This window comes from Ranitomeya variabilis, chromosome 7 (genome assembly GCF_051348905.1).
Source record: "Ranitomeya variabilis isolate aRanVar5 chromosome 7, aRanVar5.hap1, whole genome shotgun sequence".
Classification (NCBI taxonomy): Eukaryota; Metazoa; Chordata; class Amphibia; order Anura; family Dendrobatidae; genus Ranitomeya; species Ranitomeya variabilis.
The window spans coordinates 73,791,529-73,805,308 of record NC_135238.1 but is presented as its reverse complement, the minus strand read 5'-3'; positions in this window follow the sequence as shown (position 1 = coordinate 73,805,308).

The window sequence follows — 13,780 nt, the reverse complement described above, 5'->3', positions numbered from 1 at the left end:
AACAAGTGAAAAAAATCATCCCTTTTTTTTGCAGGTCCGCAACTGGTTTGCTAATTACAAAATAATTAGGCAATTAAAAAATATTTTTATTTAGCCATTCAAAAATGACATCCTAGAAATAAAAAAAAACGGTTTCACTGCTTTAAATGTAAAGAAGTTACAAAACCTTTCAAAAGAAATTATATTTTGAGTGTACAAAAACATGTGAGTATGTTTCCCAGCATAGGTTGTACTGTCTAGCACTGCAAAACACAGTGGGAAGCAAGAAAGTGTGTTGCTGGCATAGCTATGCAGAGGCTGTGGTAGAAGTTAAGGTGGGACAAGCAATAGGGCCAATATTGGCATTCCTGGCAGCAGCAGTACCACAAAATAGATGTCTTGATGGACTGGGAGTAGATGCCTGGCAGAGTGTGGTCAATCAGTACTGGCAACAGTAGAGTGGTATAGACAACATTTAAAGAACAGTTAGGATGGTAGACAGATGGTATGGCCAATTCATTTATTGCTCTCAGCTGACAGTGAATGAAAGTCTGCATCTTTTTATGCCTGATATATTTAGATAAATATTCATTTTTTCATACTTGTAGCATATAACCTAGTCCGCTTTGGTGGTTTTTGGCAATGCTGAACACTGTTTCCATAGCTAAACTTGAGGCTGGAAATGATAGCATACTCATAGCAAGCAGGGCTAGTTCTTGCCACTGGATCAATTTGTTGACCTAGAAATCCATAAGATTGGGCTTCAGGGTATCTGTGAAAGCACCACTGCAGTGTTTTGATTTGCTTTTCCATGAGTGACTGATGCTTATAATGTAAGGTCTCTGCCCTTGGTCCCATACTCATAATAATTAAGCATCTTGCAGCTGAAGTATTAGAGTTTTATTAACGTAATTACTGTGCAATATTTTTATGAATGTGTATTACCATAGTTTGTGTTAATTTTGAATATATTTTTATTCTGTGCTTCCTCTCTGTGCATTGCTTGAAGTTGTTCATTTTTCAAGCAGAGTATGTACATAAATACAGTGATTCTGTTAAGAATGGGTTAAAGAGCATTAATTACACCTGTTACTTCTACAATCAATAATAAAACTTTTTTATTTAAAATTTGATTGTCCTCCATTGCAGCAGCAGGCCCCGGAGAAACCACATTTTCTCTTCTCTGTTGATAAAAAAATAAAAGCAAGACCTTTAATGTTACAGTTAAATAAAGAAAAGGCCACATGCCCTCACAAAATCAAATGGGACCAGAAAATGTAGTTGTAATCACTTTACAAGCAAAAACGAGCAATTGGCCTCTGTATTCTAGTGGTGCACACGTTAGTAGGTCAAAACTTTGTTAAATGGGATGGGACCAGAAAATATAAGCAAAATTACATCCCAAAAGTGAGCATGTGCAACTTTTTCAATGGATACATTGAGAAGTCATATTATGCTGGCCAGCTGCACCCAATGGTTCACTTTCATCACCTTGCTGCCATAGTTGGTTGCCATTGTCAGCATTATCAGCATCATTGTCCTTTTGACTGTTTATGCTGTTCCCAGCCTGTGCCAACTCTATGTACCCCTCCACATCCACCTGCTGCTGATCATCTTCTTCTTCCTCTACTTACTCCACATTATGCATAATTTAAAAGTGCATGAACTTTGAGCATCACTATCAGACACAGAGGAGAGAGGAACACATACAAGTTGATGTTCTTCCTCAATCAACTCTTGCATTCTGGTGAGTGTTTTTTTCTCTAAGATAAGTATGAGGTAGATTACATGTCCCTACTGACAAATTTTAAAGCCTTTTCGAAGGTCTTCAGTAGGCAACACAGAATCAGATGCCAATGTTGAATCACAAAATAACTCATGAACCAATTTGGCTAGAGTTGATGGGGAGACAGAAAAACTAAAGTAAAAGGTTTTATCTACAAACCATTAGTAAGGGAGCACAAATAAACAATGCAGTGAGCGACTAAATATAATACACTTTGGGGGTTTCGACTCTCCCGAGTCTTAATCATAAAGTCGCTTGCATAAAGGAAAAAATATGTAATTTGGAAGTCCCCAAAGCGCCGCTCACACACACCGACCATCAGGTCCCCTAACTGACTGGACACTTCTCTAGCCTGCCTAATCCCACTATCTATATGCAACAGCATTTCTTAAATCCTTTGGGGATTTCCAAATTACATATTTTTTCCTTTATACAAGCGACTTTATGATTAAACTTTGGGAGAGTCGAAACGTCAAAAGTGTAATATATTTAGTCGTTTCAGTCGTTTGTAAATAAAACCTTATACTTTGCATAGCAAAAATCTATAGCGTGTGCGGTGTACTTACAAATTTCTATTTTTACTGCTGCTCAAAACATTCATTCAGTGGGCTGTAAAACTCATGTAATGTTCCTGTCTATAATTGTTGCTCCCTATATATATGGTACAGTGCATTTTGGAACTCAAGGACAGGTTTAGAGAGCTGCTTACATTCTTCTGCTTTCTCCATTAAATAATGACAGCTGGGTATCCTCCAGAGAACCTGAGCAGGTCTGGGAAAGTGTTTCTCATAAAATTGTTAATGTAATGTCAAACCTTATGTGGTATGGTGTTCAAGTCAAAGTACTTTTTATGAATGTGGTATGTTGGGTGAGTTTAATTTAGATAGGGTGGTGGATATGTAGGGACTCAAAAATTGATGTTTTTTGGAATGCTACAGAAAAACTTTCTGATGAAGCTAGGAGGAGGCCATGATGAAATAATGGAAAAGCCACTGGCCAATTTTGTGGAGTGAGTTGGGTTTTAGGGTGTAGGTATAAGGGTTTTTTCCTTTGGCGTGTTTTGTTGTGTATAAAATATTTAAAAAAACAAAACAAAAAAAGCTAATATTTAGGATAAAGTTTATATCATGGTCAAATGATTCTGCAAGTTTCTTTTGGACAATGGGCCAGAGTATATGTTTTATAATTTTGCAGAGTTAGTAAGAGTATGGTGTGAACACTGTCGGAGTGAAGTGATGTGTGGTGGGGTATTTTGGAACAATGTTTTACTTTATATTGATGTTTTTTTTCTCTCCTTGGAATGAGGTAATCTGTGGCAGAGGAGAAACAAAGAGATGAACAGAAAGATAAGAGGGCGTTAAAGAGGAAAATAAATAGGAAAAAAAGAAAAAAGGGAAAAAGAGGTCAACTTTATGGTTTCCGGTTCATTTTTGCCAGGGTTGCTTTTTTTGTTTTTTTTTACTGGACTTTTTTCCTTGGTTTATGGGGTTCGTCATGGTTTTCCATATATGGTTTTAAAATATTTTTTGTAATGTGTTGTATTTTTCTAAATAAAAAAAGTTCCAGAGAGTCTGAGTGCATGCCATTGCTTCTTGAAAGGCAGTTAACTCCATATGGTGACATGGCAGAAAATGCAGCACCATCAACTTTTTAAGTTTAATTAGCAAACCACTAGATTACTGTGAGTATATACCTGTTTTCTCTATATATATTCAGGGATGGAAATTTACTGATGAGATGAATAAAGAGGATGTTTTCCTGGAGTATAAATAGCCATAGTGGTGGATGACAATAACATTGGTGATGATGACTAGAGATGAGCGAATGCTTCAAAATTCGGTAAGGCTCACGATCGCCAAATTAGCAACATTCGCCGACTTAATCGTTGATTTAATCGCTGAATACAGCTGAACATACACAGCACCAAAGCCAGTCTTTCCCATGGTGTTTGACAGCTTGGGAAAAACCAGAGTAGCACTTCTGATCAGCGGTAATGATACCACCGGTAGATCGTTACCGCCATCAGAGAACTGCGGGGTCACGCTGTCAGATGTCGGCTTGACACCGCAGAGATGTGGTGACCCGTGGTAAAAAGCTTACTGCAGGTCAGCAGGCACCAGCTGATGAGAGACTACTCCTCTCATCAGGCTATGTCTGCTGTCACTGATAACAGTGATAGCAGGAACTGCTGATGGGAGAAGTAGTCTCTTGTCAGTCAGGCGCCTGTGCTCAAAGTAAAAAAACATGTAAATGAAATAAATACATATTCAGTAAAACTAAAAAACACATTACACTCACCTAACAATAAATACCCAAAGCTCTCATCTCCTATAAGAAATGTAAAATAAAAAAAAACACATGTTTTTTTTTTTAATTCCCAATCACTGATGTCCTAATCTCTTTGAAAAAAAAGAAAAGAAAAAAAGACACCATATACTCACCTGTCTTCCATAGTCCACGTAATCCTGAGTGTTCCATGGCGATCTCATATGTAGAGCAGTCTTATCGGGAGATGTGACTGCTGTAACCGGCCACCGGCAATACACTGACAGTAGGTAATTGCTCCCACAGTGTAAAGCGCTGAGCTCCTTTGAAAGAAGTAACAGGAGTTGATGATGAATGTCAGTAAACTTTCTTACACAGCGGTGGTGCCGTAAGTGAGATCATTGGAGCTCATAAGCTGCTGAACTCGTTTGACCTCTCTCACGGTAGCTCAGTGCTTTACATTGCAGGACCGATTGCCTCCTATGTCAGTGTGTAGCCGACTGCTTTTGAGAATAGTCACATCAGTGACTGCTCTCAAAACCATCCAGTACGTCAAGGGACATTATGGATTATTATATTCTCAGTGGACAGCTGAGGAATATTGTGGTTTATTATTTTATTTTTATTGCAGGAGATATTGTCTTCAGTGGATTAGGTGCTGGGTGAATATGTTTTAATTTTGATTCAAAAAAGGAGTCTGTGTCATTATTTAAAATAAAGGACTTTATTGTGGGTGTGGTTTTTTATGATATCACTATGGAGTTAGTAATGGGGGCGTCTTATAGATGCTTCTCCATTACTAACCTGTGGGCTTGAAGTCACCTGATAATACAAAAGTGACATCAACCCCCCCAACCATTACCCCACTTGCCACAGCTGCAGGGCAAGTGGGAAGAGCGAGGCTAAGTGCCAGAATTGGGGTATCTTAGAGATGTGCATTTTCTGGGGTGGCTGAGAGCTGATGTTTTTAGTTTGGGAAGAGGCCAATATCCATGGCCCCTTCCTAGGCTACAAATATCAGCTGCAACTGTCTGGCTAGTCAGCTATTGGCATTTCCTCTGCTGGTTATGAAAATTACGTGGGAGCCCAAGCAATTTTTTTTTATTTTTTTTGTAAAAATTAACAGTTGCTGTTTGGTTGCAGCTTATGTAGCTTCATTCTGTTAATGCTCCTACATAGGCTGGTTACAGTGTCTGTGCATGTGCATGAGTGCATGTGCGTGTTTACTCACTGGTTTAATAATGAATGTATCTGGCTTAAGCCTTGACATTACTATACCTAGGACTTGGTGTCAATGACAGCTGCTGACACCAAGCCCTAATCCCATTACCCTGATGCTACTGCATCAGAATGAAAAAAAAGATCGTGAACCAAGAAATTACATCCCAAAACTTTTTTAAATGTCTTTATTTAGCTCAACAAAGCATTCATTGCTGTACAAAAATGCATACAAAACAGCAGCAAAAAGCTCGGCAACTATCACGGCAAAGCGCGCTTTTTTGCTGTGGCATTTTTGCTGCCAAGAAGATGCAGAGACCTTGCAGAAATGTTTGCAAGCAAATACTAAATATGCACACATACCCTAAAGCTGGACTAATACTAGTGATTTTAAAATAAGTCCAATTTTACTCCTGCAAAGTCAGACGAGTGTGATGCAAGTGTCATGCATTTTTCATGCGAGTACAATCCGATTTTTATCACCTAGCATCTGATTTACATCCTAAGGCCGGCTTCACACGTCCTGATATTTCTAGTACCGGAAAAAAATGGTACCGGAGATGTTAGTGTGAAATACAATTAGTACAGTGTGTGCAGTTTACTGCACATGTATTGAATTATGTTAAACACTAAAATTTCCCTGAAAGATAGATTAGTAAAGGGTCACATTGCTCAAAACACAATATGAATGGACAAGGGGACAGAGTTCAGACACTGGCTGCTACGTGACAATGGGATTAGATTAACCCCTTTCTGACATCGGACGTACTATCCCGTCGAGGTGGTATGGGCCCCTATGACCACTGAGGATAGTACGTCATCAACGATGAGCGTGGCCGATCGGGGCCGGGTGTCAGCTGACTATCGCAGCTGACATCCGGCACTATGTGCCAGAAGCGGTCATGGACCGCTCCTGGCACATTAACTCCCAGCACACTGCAAGGGTTAGGGTTGGGACTAAAGTTAGGGTTAGGGATGGGGCTAAAGGTATGATTGGAGTTAGGGTTAGGGTTGGGTTTAGGGTTGGGGCTAAAGTTAGAGTTAGGTTTGGGGCTAAAGTTAGGATTGCGTTTGGGGCTAAAGTTAGGGTTAGGGTTGGGGCTAAAGTTAGGGTTAGGGTTGGGGCTAAAGTCAGGGTTGGGGCTAAAGTTAAGGTTAGGATTGGGGCTAAAGCTAGGGTTTGGAATACATTTACGGTAGGGATTAGGTTTGGGATTAGGGTTAGGGGTGTGGTTAGGGTTATGGTTGGGATTAGGGTTAGGGGTGTGTTTGGGCTAGGGTTTAAGATACAATTGGGGGGTTTCCACTGTTTAGGCACATCAGGGGCTCTGCAAACGTGACATGGCGTCCGATCTCAATTCCAGCCTATTTTGTGTTAAAAAAGTAAAACAGTGCTCCTTCCCTTCCGAGCTCTCTCGTGCGCCCAAACATAGATTTATCCCAACATATTGGGTATCAGCGTACTCAGGACAAATTGGACAACAACTTTTGGGGTCCAATTTCTCCTGTTACCCTTGGGAAAATACAGAACCGGGGGCTAAAAAATAATTTTTGTGGAAAAAAAAGATTTTTTTTCATGGCTCTGTGTTATAAACTGCAGTGAAACACTTGGGGTTCAAAGTTCTCAGAACACATGTCAATAAGTTCCTTGGGGGGTCTAGTTTCCAATATGGGGTCACTTGTGGGGGGTTTTATACTGCATTCCAAACGGCGCTCCTTCCCTTTCGAACTCTGCCATGCGCCCACACGGTGGTTCCCCCCCACATATGGGATATCAGCATAGTCGGGACAAATTGTACAACATCTTTTGGGGTCCAATTTCTCCTGTTACCCTTGGGAAAATACAAAATTGGGGGGCTAAAAAATAATTTGTGTGGAAACAAAATGATTTTTCTATTTTCACAGCTCTGCGGTATAAACTGTAGTGAAACACTTGGGGGTTCAAAGTTCTCACAACACATCTAGATAAGTTCCTTTGGGGGGTCTAGTTTCCAATATGGGGTCACTTGTGAGGGGTTTCTACTGTTTAGGTACATCAGGGGCTCTACAAACGCAACGTGACACCTGCAGATCAATCTATCTAAGTCTGCATTCCAAATGGTGCTCCTTCCGTTCCAAGCTCTGCCATGCACCCAAACGGTGGTTCCCCCCACATATGGGGTATCAGCGTTCTCGGGACAAATTGGACAACAGTGTGTGCAGCTTACTGTACATGTATTGAATTATGTTAATCACTAAAATTTCCCTGAAAGATATGATTAGTAAAGGGTCACATTGCTCAAAACACAATATGAATGGACAAGGGGACAGAGTTCAGACACTGGCTGCTCCGTGACAAGGGGATTAGATTAACCTCTTTCTGATATCTGACGTACTATCCCGTCGAGGTGGTATGGGCCCATATGACCACCGACGGGATGGTACGTCATCACCGATCAGCCGCGCTCATGGGGGGAGAGCGGCCAATCAGGGCCGGGTGTCAGCTGACTATTTCAGCTGACATCCGGCACTAAGTGCCAGGAGCGGTCACAGACCGCTCCTGGCATATTAATCCCAGCACACTGTGATCAAAGATGATCACAGCATTCCGGCGGTACAGGGAAGCATCGCGCAGGGAGGGGACTCCCTGTGTGCTTCCCTGAGACCCACTGAGCAACGTAATCACATCTCCTACCTCCTAATCCCTGCAGGCCCAGATCCAAAATGGCCACGGGGGGCCTTCTGGGTCCTACAGGAAGTGGCTTGCAAGCGCCTGCTCAGAGCAGGTGCCGGCAAGCCACCTGCAGTGCCTGTGTGATCGCTGATCTGACACAGTGCACTGCAAAGTGTCAGAACAGCGATCTGACACTATAGCATAATGTCCCCCCTGGGGCAATGTAAAAAATATATATATATATATACATGTGTTAAAAAAAAAATCCTAAATAAAGAAAAAAAATATTGTTCCAATAAATACATTTCTTTATCTAAATAAATAAACAAAACAATAAAAGTACACATATTTAGTATCACCACGTCTGTAATGGCCCAACCTGTAAAACTGTCCCACTAGTTAACCCCTTCAGTGAACACTGTAAAAAAAAAAGCGAGGCAAAAAACTACGCTTTATTATCATACCGCCAAATAAAAAGTGGAATAACACGTGATTAAAAAGACTGATATAAATAACCATGGTACCCCTGAAAAGACATCTTGTCCCGCAAAAAATGAGCTGCCATACAGCATCATGAACAAAAAAATATAAAGCTTATAGTCCTCAGAATAAAGCGATGGAAAAATAATTATTTTTTATATAAAATAGTTTTTATCGTATAAAAGCACCAAAACATAAAAAAATATAAATGAGGTATCGATGTAATCATTCTGACCCGAAAAATAACACTGCTTTATCAATTTTACCAAACATGGAATGGTATAAGCACCCCACCCCGAAAAGAAATTCATGAATAGCTGGTTTTTGTTCATTCAACCTCACAAAAATCGGAATAAAAAGCGATAAAAAAAGTCATGTGCCCGAAAATGGTACCAATAAAAACATCAACTTGTACCACAAAAATCAAGACCTCACATGACCTTTTGGACCAAAATATGGAAAAATTATAGCTCTCAAAATGTGGAGACACAAAAACTATTTTTTGCAATAAAAAGCGTCTTTTAGTGTGTGACGGCTGCCAATCATTAAAATCTGCTAAACAACCCGCTATAAAAGTAAATCAAACCCCCCCTCCATTGCCCCCTTAGTTAGGGAAAAAATAATAACATGTTTAAAAATGTATTTATTTCCATTTTTCCATTAGTGTTGGGGTTGGGGTTAGGGTTAGGGTTGGGGCTAAAGTTAGTGTTAGGGTTAGGGCTAAAGTTATGGTTAGGGTTGGCACTAAAGTTAGGGTTAGGGTTGGGGTTAGGGTTAGGGATAGGGTTGAGGCTAAAGTTAGGGTTAGGGTTGGGGCTAAAGTTAAGGTTAGGGTTAGTGTTGGGGTTAGGGTTAGGGTTGGGCTAAAGTTAGGGTTTAGATTACATTTACGGTTGGGATTAGGGTTGGGATTAGGGTTAGGGGTGTGGTTAGGCTTATGGTTGGGATTAGGGTTAAGGGTTTGTTTGGGTTAGGGTTTTAGTTGGAATTGGGGAGTTTCCACTGTTTAGGCACATCAGGGGCTCTCCAAACGCAACATGGTGTCATATCTCAATTCCAGTCAATTTTGCATTGAAAAGTCAAATGGCGCTCCTTTCCTTCCTAGCTCTGCCATGCGCCCAAACAGTCGTTTACCCCCACATATGGGGTATCAGCTACTCAAGACAAATTGCACTACAACTTTTGAGGTCAGTTTCTTCTGTTACCCTTGAGAAAATAAAAAAATTGGGGGCAAAAAATAATTTTTGTGAAAAAATATGATTTTTTATTTTTACGACTCTACATTATAAACTTCTGTGAAGCACTTGGTGGGTCAAAGTGCTCACCACACATCTAGATAAGTTTCTTAGGGGGTCTACTTTCAAAAAAGGTGTCACTTGTGGGGGGTTTCAATGTTTATGCACATCAGGTGCTCTCCAAACGCGACATGGCATCCCATCTCAATTCCAGTCAATTTTGCATTGAAAAGTCAAATGGCGCTCCTTCCCTTCCCTGCTCTACCATGCACCCAAACAGTGGTTTACCCCTACATTTGGGGTATCAACGTACTCAGGACCAATAGTACAACAACTTTTATGGTCCAGTTTCTTCTGTTACCCTTGGGAAAATAAAAAATTCGGGGCAAAAAGATAATTTTTGTGAAAAAATATGATTTTTTATTTTTACGGCTCTACATTATAAACTTCTGTGAAGCACTTGGTGGGTCAAAGTGCTCACCACACATCTAGATAAGTTCCTTAGGGGGTCTACTTTCCAAAATGTTGTCCCTTGTGGGGGATTTCAATGTTTAGGCACATCAGGGGCTCTCCAAATGCGACATGGCATCCCATCTCAATTGCAGTCAATTTTGCATTGAAAAGTCAAATGGCGCTCCTTCCTTTCTGAGCTCTGCCATGCGCCCAAACAGTGGTTTACCCCCACATATGGGGTATCAACGTACTCAGGACAAATTGTACAACAACTTTTGGGGTCCAATTTCTTCTGTTACCCTTGGTAAAATAAAACAAATTGGAGCTGAATTAAATTTTTTTGTGAAAAAAAGTTAAATGTTATTTTTTTTTTAAACATTCCAAAATTCCTGTGAAACACCTGAAGGGTTAATAAACTTCTTGAATGTGGTTTTGAGTATCTTGAGATGTGCAGATTTTAGAATGGTGTCACACTTGGGTATTTTCTATCATATAGACCCCTCAAACTGACTTCAAATGTGATATGGTCCCTAAAAAAAATTGGTGTTGTAAAAATGAGAAATTGCTGGTCAACTTTTAACCCTTATAACTTCCTAACAAAAAAATTTGCTTCAAAAATTGTGCTGATGTAAAGTAGACATGTGGGAAATGTTAGTTATTAAGCATTTTGTGTGACATATCTCTGTGATTTAAGGGCATAAAAATTCAAAGTTGGAAAATTGTGAAATTTTTGTCAAATTTCTGTTTTTTTCACAAATAAACGCAGGTAATATCAAAGAAATGTTACCACTATCATGAAGTACAATATGTCACGAGAAAACAGTGTCAGAATCATCAGGATCTGTTGAAGCGTTCCAGAGTTATAACCTCATAAAAGGACAGTGGTCAGATTTGTAAAAATTGGCCCAGTCATTAACATGCAAACCACCCTTGGGGGTAAAGGGGTTAAGGCACTTGCTGCTCAGTGACCAGGGGATGAGGTTCATGCACTGGCCACTCCAGGATCAGAGGACAAGGTTCAGCACTGGCCGCTCCTGGACCAGCGGAAGAGCTTCAGGCTATGGGACCAGGGGACGAGAATACAGGATTGGCCACACTAGAACCAGGGGATAACGAACACAGGACTGGCCACATCGGGACCAGGGAATAAGGTTCAGGCTGTGGCTGCACCGAGATTAGAAGACCTCACAAGTTCATCTTTTAAACCTCGTATGTTATAATGATTTGGTCCTTTATTGTTTTTAAACACTGTTTTTTTAAGTGAATAATAAAAATATATTTGAAAATATTAGGCAACTTCAATGTGAGCGCCCATTAGCACAATAATATTTTGGCAAATTACTTTTATTCATTATGTGTAAAATAAAGTAATACTACCTTTTTTACAATGAGACCATGAACAAAAAAATATTGTTGTAAATGTGTTAAAATCAATCAATTCATTTTTTTTTATCCTGATGCAATAAACATGTATCCACATACCTTGGAAATGGTAAATGAGACATTCAACTCCTGAGAGTCATATAAAAGGGAAAATCATTGTATATTTTTCTTATTTTTTTCCTCAAGCTTATTTTGAAAGCACATTTTGAAACAGCGGACTGTATACTGTATATATTTGTTATTGTAATTTGAACTTGGGAATGATGGCTTGAATTCACAACTTGGCATAGTTACTTTATCAATCATAATGCTCAAGATGGAAAGCCATATTTTTAGCTAGTAAATAACACCAAATTGTGCTTCATGTGTGACAATAACATCTGTCTAAGATTTTTTTTTTGTTGTAATAAGAGCCTCTGGGCCACTCCAGCTGATCATACTCTACTTTTCCATCATTCATACTGTGCAACTAGGAACTAAACAAGCTTTTTATTATGACCATAGTGCTGACTATATTATAAGCATTCATTCAAGAGAGCTTTAAAGCTAGACAACAGTCATTTGAGGTCCACATAATGAAATATGAAAAAATACACAACATATTCAGAGAAGTATAAAGCTACATTTCCCCTATGGCCTTGCTTATGGACTTAAATCTGTCAAGTTTATACTTTACTTCAAGAGAGTAGTGTCTACTCCATAGAATATTTCAACTGTTAAGTAAATGATGTTATTGAACATATAGTTTTTAATAACAGAATTCCTAATAGTAAAAATAACAGTAATGAGAGTTACATTGTTATTATTTTGAATTTTTAACTCATATTTTAAAAATGTGTCTTTTTCTGACATCCTTTTACATCTAATCAAATGTTTGTTATTAGCACTTGGGTATCTCCAGATCTCAGAGCATAACAAGTGTAGGGTGACAAAGGTAAAAAAAATAATACTCTCGCATGACATTCTCTTCCTCCATATTCATCCTGCACTAGGGTCTTCAGTGCTGAATAGGCCACTGACGTCATTACACATTATAGCAATATGGAATAATAATCTGTGTAGCCCAAAGTGATAGCAAGGCATTAGGCTACACAAATTGAGGCAACAAGCACCACAACATATGCCATGATGAGAAGACTACTCGTTGCCTTAAACCCCAGTGCAGAATGTTGGCGAGGTGATGTGGAGAACTGAATGGAAAGCTGTAGTAAAGGACAGGAGAGTAACGATTTTAGCAGTATTGGTGATAGATGCTATTGCGCTGGTGGCACCGACGCCATTTTGATGGAGCAAATAAAAAATTTTCTCCAGCAAAATGGCGCCTGTGGCGGCGTTTCCACAGTAGCATCTATCGGAACGTGATAGTATCATGCTACAGCGCAGGCGACATTTTGATGACGTTGAATTTTTTTTTTAAACACCACAATAGTATATGCATTTTTTAAGATAGGGACAGGTCACTGAAGGATCAGTGACCTGTCAAAAGCCAATACAGATGAATATGTAAACAGATCACCACATATAGCCCTGCCCCCTTGCCTGCCCCAGAGCAAGAGAATATCATTAATTGAAAACTGAAAATACAGATTAAACAACAACCACAAGATGGATTTCATCAACTACTGTGTCATTTTAATCAGTATAACAGCGCCAACCTGACAGTGTCTTCTTAAAAAACATCCATGATAAAGCTGACAGATGAGGGTTGCAGCCCGCAGCTGTCAGTTTTGTTTGCACTCATTATGAAAAATAAAAGAGACTTCACATAATTTTAAAAAATATATATATTATTTATAGCATAACCACCAGCTGGTGAATACTCTGATCAGCGGGGCCTGCTCTTGCTGTTATCAGCCTGTGATCGGAGGTAACCTTTTTATCATCGGTAACAGCTGCTGGGTCACGCTGTCATCTGACAGCATGGGTACCGTAGCTCTCTGATCAGAGCAAATATTTGCTGCGCTGTCATGCAGATGACAGCATGGCAAACAATGGATGTTCGGGCCCCCCATTAATCTTATTGCTCATAGTCTGGGAGTCCATCATGTGTTTTTAGCAAACTCTATGCAGGCTTTCATATGTCTTACATTGAGGAGAGGCTTCTGTCAGGCTACTCTGCCACAAAGGCCTGACTGGTGAAGGGCTGCAGTGATAGTTGACTTCATGGAACTTTCTCCCATCTCCCTACTGCATCTCTGGAGCTCAGCCACAGTGATCTTGGGGTTCTTCTTTACTTCTCTCTCCAAGACTCTTCTCCAACGATTGCTCAGTTTGTCTAGACCGCCAGGTCTAGGAAGACTTCTGTTATGATCTGGTGGCCTAGGAGCA